The sequence below is a fragment of the Dipodomys spectabilis genome, unplaced genomic scaffold (assembly GCF_019054845.1).
Source record: "Dipodomys spectabilis isolate Male_0828 unplaced genomic scaffold, ASM1905484v1 ptg000227l, whole genome shotgun sequence".
NCBI classification, from domain to species: domain Eukaryota; kingdom Metazoa; phylum Chordata; class Mammalia; order Rodentia; family Heteromyidae; genus Dipodomys; species Dipodomys spectabilis.
In genome coordinates, this window is record NW_024870904.1 from 5,597,530 (window position 1) to 5,612,910 (window position 15,381).

The following is a 15,381-nucleotide window of genomic DNA, read 5'->3' on the forward strand; positions in this document are numbered from 1 at the left end:
TTCTTTTTTCCACTTTCTGTTGGATTTAGATCCAAATTGTTATCATATGAATATTCCCATATTTCTCTATATTTAAGACATTAAAAAACATCCAAAATCCTTTACATATCTGAGAATGTCTTTGTTGACCTTCAAGCATTATTGTGTTGAAGATACAGAATTCTATTACTTAGACATTTTTTTCAGCCACAGATCAGTAAGCAAAAGCTAGGATGTGCTTCATTAACAAAACTGCAATGTTGGCATCATTATTATTCTATATCTGTACTTTGAGTAATTCTACTATCTTTGAAGGTTGGCTATAGTTCCACATCACATTCAAGCCAGCACCCAAGCTGATGGAGAATTTAGAATATCGCTAGTTGTCCTAACACAGGACAAAAAAAGCATGGCACATTGTGCTCTAGTTCTTAAATGTCTGCTGGCAAATGACAGTCATTTTATTGGTCAGAACAAGTCACATGGTAAATCCTGTTGCTAATAAGGCAGAGAACAGTTGTCCCACAGGAATCAGTAGCCAATGTTTATAAACAACATACACTTTACACTGTACGTCACAAATGTTGCTCTGTTTATGCTGATACTTTCACTCAAAAAGCAGCTTAAATTAAGACAAATATGACTAAGAAAAGAAAAGAGATAGGAGGCTGAAAGTATGGAATAAAATCTGGGTAGGAGTGACTGATTTATCTAATCAGGCATAGAACTGAATTCATTAGGATTACTGAAAACAACAGTAGTATAAGGGTCAGGCAGAGAAAAAGGATCAGGTAAAGGAAGTAGGAAGAAGTGCCATGTGCTGAAGAACCAAATGGAGTGTCAGACTAATGAGGGAAGCAGAGAATATGAAAGAAGGGAATGTGGCCATATTATTATAGAGGGCCTCTAGTAACAATGGAAATGTTGCATTAAAGAATGGTTAGAAGCCAGGTGCAGTGTTTTAAGTCTATAATCCTAGCTACTCAGGAGGTTGAGATCTGAGGATAGTGGTTCAAAACCAGCCTAGGTAGGAAAGCCCATGAGACTTACCTCCAATTAGCTACCAAAAAAGCTGGAAATGGAGCTGTGGCTCAAGTGGTAGAGTACTAGCCCTGGGCAAAAATGCTCAGGTCAGCACCCAGACTCTGAGTTCAAGACCAAGGACTAACACACACACACATACATACACACACACACACACACAGCACCCAGACTCTGAGTTCAAGACCAAGGACTAACACACACACACACACACACACACAAACACACACACACACACCAAGAATGATAAGAGATACAACAAAATAGAGAAGTTGGAAACCAGTAACATAATTTAAGAATCAGTATTTGAAGTTAGATATGATAGTGCACATTTTTTTGGGGGGGGAGGGGTCCGGTCGTGGGGCCTGAACTCTGGGCCTGGGCGCTGTCCCTCAGCTCTTCAGCTCAAGGCTAGCACTCTACCACTTGAGCCACAGCGCCACTTCCAGCTTTTTTCTTTTTTGCTCATGTAGTGCTAAGGAATCGAACCCAGGGACTCATGCATGCAAGGCAAGTGCTCTACCACTGAGCCACCTTCCCAGCCCGATGATGCACAGTTTTATCACAGCAGAAAGGAAACAGAAGCAGGAAGATCATAAATCAAGAGTCCAGAACAACAAGAGAGTCTCAGAAGTAAAAGAACAGACTAAAACAACCAAATGTTTGAGTAAATACATGGCTTATAAATGCACCATGTCTTTGGAAAGTTTAGGATTAAAAACAGATTGAGAGACTTTAGCCTTGCCCCACCACAGTAACCCTGGAACAATGTGGGGACTTGGAAATGTTTAAAGAATTTAGGATATTGGGGGGGCGCATATTAAGTGCATATTCTTGCTTTATAAATTTAAGGATATACAAGATAAAATTGCTTGGAATTTAAAGCCCAAATTGATTATTATACTTACATTTAAATCATACAAATATATGCAGTTATTGTCAGTGTTGAATATCATAGTGTTTGGTAGTCTGAGTTCTCCAAAGAAATATTAAGAGAAAGAGAGACAGAGACCAATTCAGATACAGAATGACAGGGCTAAAATCAGAGATATACACAGAGAAAAAAGGGCAGGGAGGAGAGAAGAGAGAGAGAGAATTGAGAGATAGAGACATGAGAGAAAGGTGGATATTTGTTGTAGGCATTGTCTTCCATGTCTTTAGAAGCTAAGAAGTCCCAAAGTATGCATCTGGCAAGCTGAAGATCAAGGATGGTCAATGATAGAGTTTCAGTCCAAGTCTGAAAGTAGAAGACTATGCTTCAAGTGAAACATAGGCAAAGAAAACAAATTCTTTCTTGCTTTACTTTTTTGTCATTTTAGGGCCTCCAACTGATGAATGAGGCCCATCTGTGCTGTGTAAGACTCTGCACACTACAGTCAAATGTCATCCACATTCAGAAATATCTCAGACAGCCGGAAGTGGCGCTGTGGCTCAAGCGGTAGAGCGCTAGCCTTGAGCTGAAGAGCTGAGGGACAGCGCCCAGGCCCAGAGTTCAAGCCTCACGACTGGACTCAAAAACAAACAAACAAACAGAAATATCTCAGACATACCAGAATTGTATTTAACCCTGTATCTGTGTTCCTTGTGATCTAATCACAGACACATAAAATTAGCAATCACAATAAGTCACTAAATTAGATTCAGAAGTACTTAAGTAATTTTTTTTCTAATTGATACATTTGAGAATCAAACATTTAAAAATATACTTAGTAGTTGGCCTTTAGTTGCCTTGACAAATGTTTATGTAAAGAAATTGTCATTTTTAGCCTCCACACAGAATAAACTTCTAAACTAAAATTTAAGAAAATTATGGTGTTGTATAAATGTGGAGAGAAAATGGAAACTTAGAGAACTTCTCTCCCTCCTAAATCCTTTGTTTTCATTTTTGCTGCTTTTGAGCTTATTATTCCAGCCTACAAATCTTTTCAAATGTTCTTACATTCAGGGTCAGTCTTCTGGTATCCAAATAAACAAGACCTGTCTCCACGCAGAAACTAGATGTATGCAATATACTTCAATTCTTTCTAAAGCAAATGATTTTCAACATATATTATACTTGAGTTGAAATATGCATGATGGTACAAAAGGGTCTTAATCAACATAGTTATGTATGTGTGTTTTTGTATATGTGTGCACACACATGTGCTGGCAGGTTCTGGGGTTTGAATTCAGGGTCTGGGCACTGTCCCTAACTTCTTTTACTCAAGGCAAATGCTCTACCACTTGAGCCCCAGCTCCACTTCCAACTTTTTTAGTAGTTTATTAGAAATAAGAGTCTCACAGACTTTCCTGCTCAGGCCAACTTGGAACTGTAATCCTCAGATCCCATTGTCCTGAATAGCAAGGATTACATACATGAACCATTAGTGCCTGGCAATCATAGTTTTTAATTGAATGTTTGGAACCTGTTAATGGAAAATAAGACCTTTAAACAGACTATATTTTTAATAAATAGTTGGTGTTGAAATGCATGGTGTATTTAAGCAGATTAGCTTGCCATGACTAAGATATCACATAGTACCTACTTTCATGTTTTTGTTTTCTATTGCAGATCACAGTGTGAGAAACATCTAGGCCTTTTAAGTTCTTCAGAATGCATTTTTTTTTTTTTTTGTCGGTTGTGGGGCTTGAACTCTGGGCTTGGGTGCTGTCTTTCAGCTCTTCAGCTTAAGGCGAGCACTCTACTGCTTGAGCCACAGCACCACTTCTGGTTTTCTAGTGGTTTATTGGAGATAAGAGTCTCACAGACTTTCCTGCCCGGGCTGGCTTTGAACCGCGATCCCCATTTCTCAGCCTCCTGAGTAGCTAGGATTACAGACGTGAGCCACCAGTGCCCGGCCAGAATGCATTTTTAAAAGCAAAAACCAACTTCCTTTCCCAGATCATTCTTGATACTATCACAAATATTTACGTGGCAGACAATGCCAATCATTTCATCATAGAATCATAACATACACTATCACAGTTCACAGAGAAGATTTCTAAACTCCCCAAAATACAAAACAAATACTTTGCGATGCTGGAATTTGTTGTTTTTAGCATAAATTATAATCCCTATAAAGAACTTATTAGTGTTAGTAACCTTTTAAAATCTAGCTCTTCTTACACTATAGCATTGTTGCAATGAAAACACTTCTTAAGTTCACAAAACATGGCCATGTATTTAAAGGTGTGTTCAGAGAAATGGGCCTTCTCCAGGTTATGGTAACCCTTTTGCATAAATATGCTGCCCTGTTGAAGGACCCAGCTGTGAATGAACAAGGTAAAGTATTTGCCCTAGTCCTGAATGAACAAGGTAAAGTATTTGCCCTAGTCCTGTTCTCACTTGACAAGGGAGGTTGGGAAGACTTCTTCCTGTTGTGCCTCTCCTTGGATTATGGATTTTAATAACTTCCTGAGATATGATTGAAGTGGTCTGGTGAATATTTACCAAAGTTTTCCAACCTTTATCACAAGAAGCTGGATAAGGGGAGCTTAGAATTATGTTGTTATAGTAAAGATGATTTAAGGTCGGGTAAAAGCTGAGGGAAAAAATGTATATTACTTTCTATGAGAAAATTTTTACAAGACTCTGGAAATAATTGCAATTATTTATTATAGTTACATGTATAGGTACCTCTAAATGTTTTAATAAGTTACACAGGAAAAATATATCTAGTTATTGATATTAGACACATATATATTATTAGACACCTGTGTAGCAATTCTGATAAAAGTGCAATAAGTAGTATCCGGCATTTGGTATTTAATGTGAGTGAATAAAACTTGAATAGTTTATACTGGTCATAGGCTTCTTTCTCTTTGGCACATGGAGATGTTGCCTTCAGCTGTTGACTTTCCTTAGAAGGATATATTTAGCTTGCCTTCTTCATTTTTAATATTTGTTAAATGCCTTTCTAGCCACACCAAAATAAAGTCTGTTGACACTGATATGACATTGAGGGGTTTTTGTTTTTTTTTTGTTTTTGTCAGCCGTGGGGCTTGAACTCTGGGCCTGGGCACTGTCCCTGAGCTCTTCAGCTCAAGGTTAGCACTCTACCACTTGAGCCACAGTGCTACTTCTGGTTTTCTGGTGGCATATTGGAGATAAGAGTCTTATGGAGGTTCCTGCCTGGGCTGGCTTTGAACCACGATCCTCAGATGAGCCTCCTGAGTAGCTAGGATTACAGGTGTGAGCCACAGCGCCCAGCTGACATTGAGTTTGACATTGACTTAGGCAGATGTTAGACATGTATATCATTTTAAAGGTTGTATTCTAGCTGTTGGAGTAGTGCTGAATGTGAATTTTAAGTATTAAAGGGAATTATGAAAGTAAAACTGACTCTAAGCATTGATACTGTTTTCAAGTCTTTTTTATTACTTTTGTTTATATCCCTTCTGTTCAAAGTCCTTTTGTAACTATTTTTTTTACTTATATAATGAACTCTTATTCAAATAATTGGCTTAGTTTTCCTTCACAGAGTGACTTTGATTTTCTTAAAAATACACATTAAAATTATTTTAATGTTACATCCTTAAGGAAATACCAAGAAAATGATTATGGGGTTTGAGGCATGGCTCAGTTGGTAAAATGCCAGTCAATGAGCAAAATATCAAGTACTGAGCTAGAGTCACAGTCTTGTAAGGAAAAGGAAACAAAAAGGAAAAGAAATAAAACAAAAGATTCTGTAGTAAAAGTTTAGTTTTTCCCAAGTAAAATACTTTAGTAGGTATTTTGTTTTACCTTTGGTCTCAAGTTTTTTTCAATCCTTTTCCTGCAGTTTTGTTCCTGGTTTGAGCTCAGGGCCTGAGTGCTGTCCCTGAGCTGTTTTGCAAAAGGCTAACACACTACCACTTTGAGTCACAGCGCCACTTAGATTTTCTGGTGGCTAATTGAAGATAAGAGTCCCATGGACTTTCCTACATGGGCTGGCTTTTAACTGCTCCAATCCTCAGATTTCAGCTTCCTCAGTAGCTAGGATTACAAGTGTGAGCCACTAGCACCAAACATCCAACTGTATTAATAAAGTGTCATAGTTCCTTTTAAAATTGATTACTTAAAATTTTATTAACACTCTCAAGCCATTAGAGCAATAAATCTTGAGAAGAATAAATGTGAGAGATCTAAGAGCAAGTAAGTGGACCAGGCCCCAGTTAGGAGAACTTTTTAATAAGTGTATGGGAAGCCATGTATGAATGAATGAATGAACACATCAATGAGTATCATACACAAATGGAGGACTATTTAATTTCCTGAATAGAGAAACTCAACATTCAACAGAAAATACATTATGTTTCCCAGGCATCATACTAGTTGTCAGAGATACAAAGATAATTCTTACTCCAGGGGAACTACCCATCTAATTGAGAAAGATATAAACCCATAATCATATAAGTTATTATTTATATACAATTTTGGCAACTACCAATGAATGAATTTAATAGGTAATTGAAACAGTATGATTGAAGTATAATGGGCACTGGAGAAACATTTTGTCTATTGTATAATAATTTTCTGATTTCTTCAAAGTAGATTTAGTTGATACTCAGAAACATAATCAAGATACACAGACAAGAATTTGTTTGGCAAATTAGTTTTCCATGGTGTGACATGGAGTTATTTAGTACCTCTGCCAACGTACCAAACATTCTTCCACAGTTTTTTTTCTTAATACATTTCTTTTCCTTGCTAAGAAAGTTGTTACTTGGCTATGTGATCTGCAGCACTTAAAGCAGTACTTTGCTTGTAGTAAATTATTGAAAGCATTAACCATAACTATTATATAATGGGTCCTAACTGGCAACCAGCAGGTAAATAAGCCTGAACTTTCACATAATCAGAAGTTGTTACAAATGCTATGGGCTAAATTTTTTGTTCTTGTTGTTTGTTTTGGAATCGGGGTCTGACTGTCTAGCCCAGGCTAGCTATGAACTCATTCCCCCGGCCTCTACCTCCTGCTACAATTATAGGAGTGCATTACCACACTTCACATGCTAATAAATCTTTCTTCCACATCCCCTTTTCAGACAAGGTTTCACTGTAGGTCAGGCTGGTTTGGAACTCTGTATAGTCCAGGCAGGCCTCTCAGTTTTGATCTTCCTACCTCAGCCTCCTGAGTGCTGGGATTAGAGGTATATACCATCACATTCAACCTTCCCTATGTTAAATGTTAAGCACATGACTTAACATTCTCATGAAGTTCACATCATTCCTGTAAAGTCACTAAGTAGAAAGCTGCTACACTGACAGGACAGTGGCTGCTACAGCAAAGTATAGTATCAGTTACTTAACATTTATTGAAACACAAATTACAAAGGTTCTGAAATTTCCATAAATCTTCCATAAGAACCAAACATCTGGGGCTGGGAAGGTGGCTCAGTGGTAGAGCACTTGCCTTGCATGCTCGAGGCCCTGGGTTCGATTCTTCAGCACCACATAAGAAAAAAACCAGAAGTGGCGCTGTGGCTCAAGTGGTAGAGTGCTAGCCTTGAGCTCAAGAGCTGAGGGACAGTGCCCAGGCCCAGAGTTCAGGCCCCACGACCGGACCCAAAAAAAAAAAAAAAGAACTGAACATCTAAATGATGATAGCAAAACTTTTTTATGTGAATGATAATGGAGGTATATTCAAAGTATTCTAAAAACACCAAGAAAACAAGGAAATACTAATTACTGATTTATAGCACTTAACATACTTTTTACTTTTTAGCTGAGGTTGGAATTTGATAGGAAAACAGTAGCACCAGTGGGCAGGAGCACAGAGTATAAGCCGGGATATGTAGATATAAATCCTGCTCTGTCAATCATTAACTGTTACTTTAGAGTTGTGTATGGATGGGATGTGGACTAAATAAATTAATCTACAAAATGGTTTTGGAGCAGTATAATAAAACAAAAGCAGTGGGAAAAAGATCCTCTTGTTTCCATTTCCTAGAGCCTTGTCTTGTCTTTTTTTGTTGTTGTTGGTTGTGGGGCTTGAACTCTGGGTCTGGGCACTGTCCCTCAGCTCTTCAGCTCAAGGCTAACACTCTACCACTTGAGCCACAGTGCCACACCGGTTTTCTGGTGGTTTATTGAAGATAAGAGTCTCATGGACTTGCCTGCCCAGGCTGGCTTTGAACCGTGATCCTCAGATCTCAACCTCCTTAGTAGCTAGGATTACAGGTGTCAGCCACTGGCGCCCGGCTCCTGGAGTTCATTTTGATAAATACTATTTTATATGATCAGATACACATAGGCATTGCACCTTTTTGTTCCTCTAAGACTTTTATGAAGAAAATGTCCCCCGTGCATTCCCTCCTCCCATTTGGTTACAAATAAAGGAGATCAGAAGTCATCCTACAATGTTGGACTTCCCTTTAGCTCAGAAACCAGACTGTCCCCATCATACTTGGCAGCTCCTGGTTTTTGTGTCTATGGTTTTTATCTCAACCTGGAGAGGCAGAGGGACCTGAGGGACAGAATTGATGAGCTGAGAATCCTCACGGTGAGGGCCCAACCCGTGTGTTCCTCGTGTCTGATCTTGGGAGGAACTGGCAGGATCACAGTGGCTGTGCAGGTGAGGGGGATTTCACAGCTGGGCACATTTGGGACCAAGATATCAAGCTGAGCTGCACACCTGGTGTGTTACAGAGGTGGCAGTGAAACCTGTTCAAGAAACAGGGTAACAGGTGGCTTTCCACATTAGATGTGACCTCACAACACGGTAGCATTTTATTGAGGTCGCAGGAAAACAGGCTGACTCAAACTCAGCACTAGCAACATTAACAACAGGGCTAAACAGAAAGCTGGGCCCATGGCTCACCTGATGACTATGATGATGTTCAAATGCTGTACTTGTAGGGACTTCCTTTACTCTCTCCCAACCCTATGAGCTCAGACCGTTAATTGTACCCTGCTCATATGTGAACTGTACAGCCAGGCTCCTGAACCCAGGAAACTATTAGTAAGCATGTATTCTTTACTGCCCATGTAGGCTCAGATGCCCCCAGGAAAATACCTGACCTAGGTGAGCCATCCTCTCAACTCCAGACTTAGGAAGTCATATCTTGAGAAAGTGGGTAATAAAAAGTCATCTTGGAGCTAGAAAGGAGGGTGGCAGGGCCCAGTCTGATCCTTGGCTTTAGAAAGCTGTTCAGGGCCACAACCCATGTATCTATCCCATCAGAAAGTTGCAGTTATTTAAAAATAGAACAAGGGAAGCCAGAGGCACTGGTGGCTCATACCTATAATCTTAACCATTCATGAAACTGAGATGTGAGGATCACAGTTCAAAGTTCCCTCTGGCAGAAAAGTCTGTCTTCATCTCCAATTAATCACCAAAAAAAGCCAGAAATGGAGCTGTGGCTCAAGTGGTAGAATACTAGCCTCGAGCTAAAAAAGCTCATAGACTGTGTCCAGACCCTGAGTTCAAGCCTAAGACCAGCAATTAGAAAGAATAAGTGTTATAGGTATTATCTTCCAAGATGGCTCCTAAGGTGTTAGGATATAAAGTCTTATGGAATCATTTGCAACACACTATTTAAGAAAGGGACTGTTAGGTAGATCTTTGGATCTAGGGGTGCCACGAAGGTTATTTGGCCAAGGTTGAGGAGATTCTTCCTACATCCTCCCACCACTGGTAGAGTAGCAGAGTAGGACATGCCATCTGGAATGTCCATTTGGAGGAAACGTTTTTCTATGCTACATCAGCCTAGAAAATCTCCCATACTGTCTTCTCCACCTCCAACTTTTCTTTCCCTCACCTCGAATATACCTTGATGTTTAGCCAAGTGTTGCTATTCACACAGCAAGACCCAGAAATGCAGTGTCTGGTAGGCAGAAAGTAGACCACACTACGTGGGGGACAGGAGGAGGGGTGGTAATGGCAAAGTTTACTGGCACATCACATGCTTATATACAGCATACAGGCATAAGAAGTAAATCTTCAGTCAGGGGCAGAGAGTTAAACAGTTTTATGGGAGCACAGACAATGAGCGTTAACTTTAAGTCAGTAAACAGGAATAGCAAATCCTTGTCAACAAATGGGCAGCAAAGAGTAAGCAAGGCACAAGTGAGCACACAAAGAGAGGCATTGTTCTACGGGGTTAACTTGGAGGTGCACAAATGGCACTTCCCACAAACTTTCACCTGAATGGGGCAGCTAGGCATAGGACCTTTAATCTGACTTGGAAGAAGGGGTGCTCCCCTTCCTCCCCCAGAATGCAAGACCTCAGATGTGGTCACAGGAGTAGATGCCTCTGACAGTCAAGGTTCAAGCTGAGCCCATCTGCTCTCCAGTTTATAAGTCAGATTATCCACTCAGCCCCACCTTCCATGTCAGCAGCAATCAGAGACAGACAGACAGACACACACACACACACACACACACACACACACACACATGCATGCACACATATGCACATGCATAGTCCCTTCCCAGCAGCAACTCAGATCTGACAAGAACATTCAACCCCTCATAAACACTAGGCAGCTCCGGCCTGGGAGTATGGCAAAGAGAAGAAAGGGACATGGGTGGTAAGAGGGTGGTGGATCTGGGTGTTGAGCTACAAACACACTTCTCAGTCCCCAGAGCAGCAAAATAGTGGAAGTAGGAGGTGAGTGGGTGACCTGCCTTTTATTGCTCACCAGGCTACCTCAGGCATCAGACTGGTTGCTCTTGTTGGAACTCAGTTTCCTCTTTGGGACAGAACTGGATTTCCCACAGTGCTCTGCATTCTCTGTACCTGAAGCACATTTACTGCTTGCCCCTCTAACAGCCTGAAAAGCTTCACCAGGCTGATCTCCTCCCTTTTTCCCCTCCCAGTTTCTCCTCCCCCTCCTCCTCCTCATCATTACCTCTTTCTCTCTGGGATGTAAAGTTTATTCAACATTTTTAGATGACTGCTTTTGCACAAGAAACATTTTTTTAATCTAATTGTTCACAACACAAGAAATTGACCTGCACTTTAATTATAGTAGCTAAGACTTGATAACCTTGAATGAGTGATTTATGTATGTTCTGTTCATGCATCCCCCCTCCTGCTCTATCCCTGAGCCACAACCCCAGCCTTCTGCTGAATTCTTCAGGAGCTCCTCACAGTAACCATTTTAATGAGGAACTATTATTCCACTTTTAGAGATGAAAGACAAACACAAAAAAAACTTGGAACACAGAGGGATGGATCCACTCCAAAAATGATTAACAAAAGAGGAGTGTAGTTTTTGCTCCCCTCTCTCCCAACCCTTGGCTGGCTTTACAAACTCTCTATGTAAAAGGGCTTTGGAAAACAGACTAGACAAAGTATTATTGTTTGTGACACTCACTTTCCTAGGTTTTCTATTGCCATTTTTTTGGCCTGTTGTGGGGCCTGAACTCTGGGCCTGGGCACTGTCCCTGAGCTCTTCAGCTCAAGGCTAGTGCTCTACCACTTGAGCCACAGCGCCACTTCCAGCAAGCACTCTACCACTGAGCCACTTTCCCAGTCCCTCAGGTTTTGATCTTTAGAAACAGGAAATCAGGACAGAAGTGTTCATTTCCTCCTTTGTCAAAAGGGAAGAAAGAAGTGTTTTTGAGGATACTAAGCATTTGAATGTTGTGAACTGGGCAAATGAGATTCAAACTCTGAACTAGATAAAGCTGTATGTAGTGACCCCACACACCAAAAGTATGGCATCTGAGTTACTGTTCACTTGCAGGAAGTCCTGCCTGCTGTCTGGCCACACTCCTTCTTGCTGCAGGGAACTTACCCTCTCCCCTGAGCCCTCCTCCTTTGGGAGAGGAGTACATGACCCCCAAGCTTAGTAGCCCATAAAAGCCTGTAAGCTCCCAAGTGTACCCCAATTAATATTATCCATCATTTTCCCCTTTCAACTGCCAACACTTACTGTAAGGATAGGGCAAGCATTAAAGGTAACTCCAGATTAATTATTAAAGGAACTTCTCACTAGTAGAAACTCAGAGAAAATTAAGGAGTTAGACAGATTAAGTGTGGTAAATAACAGCGAAATTCAGAAAGAGCCAGGAAACCTGGAAGGTAGTTTGATTCTGGAGGTGGTAAGAAGTTTGGAATCGTTTTGGTAAATGTCAGCGAAACTCTTATCAGAAAAGAAACAAAGGGGGAGCCTGGAAATGTAGCTTTTTGCCTTGATGACTTATTGCTTTGTTGATTGAAACTTTGTTATTTGTGATCACTAGCTGCTAGTTTTGTTTCTGCAAACCTGCTTGCTATCACTGCAACCTGTGAGTGACCTGCTTGCCCCTTTAAAACCCTGCCACAAAAGAACTTGGCTGCTGGTCTTCACTGTCTTGCTCTAGTGGAGGTCACACGCTGCAGCTAATAAAGGTTCCTAGCCCAAGTGACTGAATGTTGGTGACTCCTTTAGATGATTGTGGGTTTGAGTCTCACTGGCTCCAGGAAGCTGGGATAGTTCACTGCATCAGTCCAGTGAAACACAGCCCTGCTCAGCCAGGTGGAATGGCTCATGACAAGAAGACCAGGGGTTCCAGGGAAGGCAGACCTCCAAGAGAGGTTCACACTAACCATCATACCCAAGACCTACTCTTTCTTTCTGCTCCTCTTGCTAGGAAATAGACATAATAAAGAAGTACAAAACCCAGTTCTTTCTGAATATTTAATGTAATCCTTAGAAAACAACTCCTACAACAGTCCTAATTGCAATTTCTTGCATAAGAGAAGTGGGTTCAGGTGGGGGAGAAGAGAGGTTTTGTTGTAAGATGAATCATCCCAGAAGCCACGTATGGAAATATAGAATACTGGAGTCTTTATTATACAGTGAACAGGCTGCAGGTGTTTTACCGAAATTCGGGGACCCCCAGAAGACCACCAGAGACCACGATCAATGTAAGCAACAAAGAGCTGGTTTATTGCAAGCTCGAGCTTGGTCCTATGCGCACATGGTAACCGGTGACGCTAGGAGGCCCTGAGCATAGAATGAGGGCAGTTTTTATAGTATTGAACAAACAACTTTAAGGAACTTTTACATAAGAAATTACATGATTGGTTAACATTTACATTTAAAGCAAGCTAAACTGGGCAAATAATGATTGGTCGATCTTTACAGAAAAAATGTCCTTGGTCCATAGCTTGACCGGAAAAGGTTACACCCAGACCAACAGAATGCATGGCATGTCTCGCCCCAGGCTCTGAAGAATGGGTTGGTTAAAAACTCTTAGCCCTAGGTGGGTGGGGGGCAACACCACTTGGGGGCTAACACCTGCCTTAAGCAAACGCCATTTATGGCGCCAAGAATTGTGCATGGCTTTCTGTCATAAATTCCTAGCATTGGGGCTAAAATGGATCATGAGTCAAGTCGCAGAACTGAGATGGAGTGTTAAACAAAAATGGAGTTGCTTAGGTTTCTTAAAACATTATATTTCTTCCCTAGGGCCTTACTGCCTCGGCCTCCAGGAGGCGCGTTGCAGCTGTGGGGATAATTCTGAGGACTTTGCCCCCTTGGTCAGGGCTGTAAACCCTTTGAAGTCTTTTACTAAGCAACTCTAGGCTCCCAGGCTGACATTCCACTACTGAGTAACTAAAACCAGTCACAGTTAAAATTATACAAAAACCATACAATCATCTAGCACAAAGCAATTCATACAGAAGCAAAAATGGCTGTTAGGTGCTGTCATATATATGTGTGTATACACACACACACACACACACACACATATGACTTTTTATGTTCTTCACAGGCAGCCAGTCGTTACAAAGGACTGCAGCACGCAAATATACATAACACAGCTAAGAAACATGCTAGAGAGGAAAGAAAGAACAAAAACAATACCAACAATCCAATTCAGCTCCAATGGAGAGCTGAATTGGGATGCTATGATGACTGGAGAGGAGCCAGGAGTCAGGACACAATCATGGAGACACACGTGGCATGGTATCCTGGTTGCTAGGCTGGTCTGGGCCTAAATAAAGACGCACAGGGGGCAGATCCACAGGAAATTCCCAGTCCCCTGGACTGACAGATTCAGTAACCTATCAGCCAAGTGCCCACCCCTGCCTCCAGGGATCTGGGCACGCCCATTACCTAGGAGGCAGGGGGTTTCCTTTCCAGCATGAAGACAAGATGCCAGACCCTACCATCCAACCATGTGGCCAATATGGCGCCGGCCAGACCTGACCTCCTTACTACAGTTTTAAAATCATTCATCAATTTATCATAGTAGAAGTCTCTCAGAGAAGTTAGGCAAGAAATGGTGGGTCTAAGACTCTAGCAATGCGGAGAGACTTAGAAACATTTTTCAAATATTTTCTTAATTACTGACTTGAAAAATAAAAAGTTTTAATGTGAGCACTGTTTGAATCAGGTACCCACAAATAATATTTATGCATGCTTAAAAGACCTGAAATCAGAGGCTGGGAAGGTAGCTCCGTGGTAGAGTGTTTGCTTCACATGCATGAGGCCCTGGGTTCGATTCCTTAGCACCACATAAACAGAAAAAGCCAGAAGTGGCGCTGTGGCTCAAGTGGTAGAGTGCTAGCCTTGAGATGAATGAAGAACTGAGGGACAGCTCCCAGGCCCAGAGTTCAAGCCCTATGACCAAAAAAAAGGAAAAAAAATTGAAAAAAGACCTGAAATCAGTATGTTTGATTTGTTTTACTATTTATTAAAATGTTACTTATTTGGTAATTCATTAAGATAATTAAAACTACTCACACATTTCAGTAACTGCACATTTAAAAAATTACTAGCACTAGTAGGTTTTATTTTTCAAACAATAAAACATCTCTTCCAGCCGGGCGCCGGTGGCTCACGCCTGTAATCCTAGCTACTCAGGAGGCTGAGATCTGAGGATTGTGGTTCAAAGCCAGCCGGGGCAGGAAAGTCTGTGAGCCTCTTATCTCCAGTAACCACTCAGAAAAGTGGCAGAGCTCCCGCCTGAGCCTCTTATCTCCAGTAACCACTCAGAGGGACAGTGCCCAGGCCCAGAGTTCAAGTCCCACAACTGAAAAAAAAAATCTCTTCCAGAAACTACTAGTGGAACTTAGAGATTCCAGAAGATGTTCTTTGAATCGCTGTCTGGTTTGGCTTTTGGTTTTCAAATTTCCTCTTCTTTGCCAAAATATGGAGAAGAGGAAACTGAAGGAATGAGTATCATGTTGGAAATTATTGTAATTGTTTTTCTCTATTGTATGTATTTTATGAACAGGAATACTTGCTATTGCAAGTTATTGCATTTTTATTTATTTATTTTTTTTGGAGGGGTCCATTCATGGGGCCTGAACTCTGGGCCTGGGTGCTGTCCCTCAGCTCTTCAGCTCAAGGCTAGCGCTCTACCTCTTGAGCCACAGCGCCACTTCCAGCTTTTTTCTTTTTGCTTATGTGGTGCTGAGGAATCGAACCCAGGGCCTCTGGCATGCAATGCATGCGCT